Source organism: Octopus bimaculoides, chromosome 2, assembly GCF_001194135.2.
Source record: "Octopus bimaculoides isolate UCB-OBI-ISO-001 chromosome 2, ASM119413v2, whole genome shotgun sequence".
Lineage (NCBI taxonomy): Eukaryota > Metazoa > Mollusca > Cephalopoda > Octopoda > Octopodidae > Octopus > Octopus bimaculoides.
The window spans coordinates 87,424,294-87,428,059 of record NC_068982.1 but is presented as its reverse complement, the minus strand read 5'-3'; the positions used below and the strand labels follow the sequence as shown (position 1 = coordinate 87,428,059).

The window sequence follows — 3,766 nt, the reverse complement described above, 5'->3', positions numbered from 1 at the left end:
GACTCTCTTTCTATCTGCTGTAAACACTCATACACACATGTATCACTCACATACACACTTTTCTTTGTATGACGGCCTGTCTTTGATTATGTTCTTATATGTCGCATTCACACTCACACACAGACATACATCTTTAACGCTACAATAAATATCTCTGTTATTCATCTAATACGGTTGTGGTCTTTCATTGCTGGTCATCTATGTTATCGTCGTATAACATATCATCTATATCATTATTGATATATATATTTTTGTGTTCGACCGTGTGACACGTTTAAATAAAAGGAGTCCTCTGTTTTTCCATTCGTCACCATATCTCCTTTTTGAGTTCGCGCGGTCGTCCCTTACAATTGGTGACCATTCGTCACCATTTCTCCTTTTATGAGTTCGCACGGTCGTCCCTTACATATATATGTATGTATGTATAGGCGCAAGAGTGGCTGTGTGATAAGTAGCTTGCTTATCAACCACATGGTTCCGGGTTCAGTCTCACTGCGTGACACCTTGGGCAAGAGTCTTCTGCTATAGCTTCGGGCCAACCAAAGCTTTGTGAGTGGATTTGGCAGACAGAAACTAAAAGAAGCCCATCGTCTATATATATATATATATATATATATATATATATACATATATGTAAACATAATTTAAACATAGCTTTGTCTTCTTCGGTCTTAAAACAAACTTAAGTTCCTTCATGCACTATCAATATTCATTACCTATTCATTTATTCAAGTTTGTCACATCGCCACTTATTTCTCTAATTTTGTCACTGATTGGCTGACCGAAAATTCTAAGATTTTTCAATTCTATTTCACTATTATCAGCATTTGCTGTTTCATTAAATTGTGTTACCCAAAATCCCCAAAGAATATTTTTCTCCCTCATGTTCTATCCTTGATCACCCTAACTCTGGCGCTCCTCTCTCTCTGCCTCATTCTGTTTCTCTCTTTGTCTTATGACCACTTGCTTCACCAACACTTCACCCTCCTCCACCACCCCACCCTATATAAACTACCACACACACTCGGATTCCCCTACTCCATCTTAATATAACTCTCCCGAAAGAATACGAATCCAGAAGATGCTCTTGTCAAATTTTGCTATTTCGCAGTACGCCCGCCCTTCCACCCCCACCACCTGTATCGGAAGTCCCTACCTCTGTCATCTATTGATTGTCTCCCATGAACACTTCTAACGGCTTAACACCATCTCCACCCCTACTTAGGGTTTATCTCCTATGTAAGGTGATAAAATAATGCATAAAAATGATGGTGTAGTGTATGCAGGTTGAAGGCTATTGTATGTTATGAATTCTGCCAGATGCAAGCTTTCTTTTCAGGTACATGATGTTGCTGTCCCCCATCCCAGGGTCTCACCGGCCCACACCTCCCACACTCTCAGAGTTGGCACACTCAACATGGGCACACTGAAAGGTAGGTCTGGTGAGATTGCTGAGATGCTTGAACGGAGACGTGTAGATTTGTGCTGCATCCAAGAAGTAATGTGGAGAGGAGATTTTGCTAGCTTCCTCACAGGCAAAGAACACAGGTACAAGATTTTCTGGGCAAGGAACACTGATAGGGTTGGAGTATACTTCTTGCAGAGAAATGGGTTGATAAGATAATCGAGGTAGTCAGAGTATGCGATAGAATACTTAAGATTAGATTAGTGCTATCTCAGCTTATGCCCCTCAGCTGGGGCTACCTGATGGACAGAAAGACTGATTTTATGACACTCTTTTGCAGACTATCTCGTTGATGAATGACAGGGACCTTCTCTTTGTGGCTGGTGACTTTAATGGACATGTTGGACAACATGAAGGGGGCTTCCATGGCATACATGGAGGCTATGGTTTTGGTTCTTGCAATGAGGAGGGAACCAGGCTGCTGGTGTTCTGCGATGCAAATGATCTTATGGTTTGCAGTACTAACTTCAGGAAACTTGCCAGTCACCTACTCACCTACCGTTCTGGTAGACACACTAGCCAAATTGACTACATCCTCGCCAGAAAAAGGGAAAGATGGCTGCTTATAATTGCCAAAACCTTCCCAGGTGAAGAATGTATCCCACAACATAGACTAGTAGTTAGAGACTTCAGGATCAGGGCTAAATGGATGCCCAGAAAACGACCAGCATGGAGGAGAAGGATCTGGAAGCTTAAAGATCCTGTGAATGGACAGAGATTTAGGGACGTAATACTTAAAGCCTTTGACGAAATAGAGGGGGATATAGCATCACATGATGTGGAAGACAACTGGAGGTTTCTACAGGACAACCTGCTGAGGGCCACTGACCAGATCTGTGGATGGTGCAAAGTCCCCTCTCGAACCAAGGTAACGTGGTGGTGGAACAATGTTGTTGACAAGGCTATTATAGAAAAGAAACAGGCTTGGAAGGACTGGAAGATTTATGTTTATAAAATAAAACAGATATATATGTAACAGATAATGACTTTATTTATCAGAAAATGCTATGAGGATAAAAATAAAATTTTTTCTATAATGTTATTCAATATATAAACTGCTTCTATATGAGATCTAAATCATCTACATGCTTGAATCAAGTGGTACTGGCTCATTTTGGACATTACTTTGACTATGGCAGCTTTCAAAGAATCTTTGGTGTTATGGATGTGTTCATTGACCTCTCTCTCAACAATGCTCCACATGTAATAGTCCAATGGATTGAGATCTGGGGAATTAGGAGGCCAAATGTTAGGGATTATGTGATCATGAATATTTTCAACCATCCACTCCTGTGTTACTAGAACCATGTGTGATAGTTCAGAGTCTTATTGAAACACATATGGCCTTCCATAGCATATACTGTCTATCCAGAGCTTAATTATTTCCAGGACCTTAATGTAGGTGGCAGGGTTAACTCTAAGTCCTTGTGGAAAGAAGTAAGGAGGCATCACATGTCCTTTGATGCTGACAATCCCTAAAACCATGATAGTTGCAGGAAATTTTGTATGCATGACACTTGAAACTTCAGAAAGGTCTGCACATATTCATCTGTCATTTCTTTTGTTAACTTTTTGATTTTGCTCAAAGTTTTTCTCATTTGAGAAAAACCAAATCAAATCTTCTTCTGCTAGATTTTTCAGTTTGTTTAAGAGCCTTTTAGATCTGATGTAGTGATTTTCTTTTGATTTTTCTGACAAATTGACCTTTCCTCATCATATAAGACTTATACCTGATGTCTTCATGGACAACATTTCTGACTGTTCCTTCTGACACAAGGGGATCTTTTGCAATTAACCTCATGGACTTCCTGGGATTGTAATTAATGGTCTGTTGAACTTGCTGGATAAATTTAGGTGTTCTGATGATTTCAGAGCATTTAGAATGCTTTTTAGGCTTTGATATTGGTGATACGTTTCCATCTTCAGCCTCTAACTCCTTACAAACTTTGTAGACAAAAGATCTGGCAACTTTTGAAAATCAAGATATTTCTAAATCGCTATGCTCAGCCTTTATAACCACAATAACAGCACACTTCTTCATTTCTTGAGTAAGATGATCATTTGCCATTATTATTTTCTGAAACATATATGGATAAGTGTATGCATAGATAGATGTGCATGTGCACATGTGTGATGTATGATGTATGTGTGTGTGTGTGTGTACATATACATATATCTATATTTATATTTGTATATATAGAGAGAAATATAGATATATGTACATGTGTGTATGTATATACATACATACATACATACATACATATATATATATATATATGTATATATATATATATATATATA

The 3,766-nt window shown here is 38.7% G+C and overlaps 1 protein-coding gene across 6 annotated transcripts in view; it reads right to left on the bottom strand.

The window, feature by feature from the left end:
• The window catches only part of LOC106875787 (dynein intermediate chain 2, ciliary), a 90,706-nt gene that overhangs the window by 23,415 nt on the left and 63,525 nt on the right, over window positions 1-3,766 (bottom strand). The gene's annotated exons all lie outside the window — the stretch shown is intronic.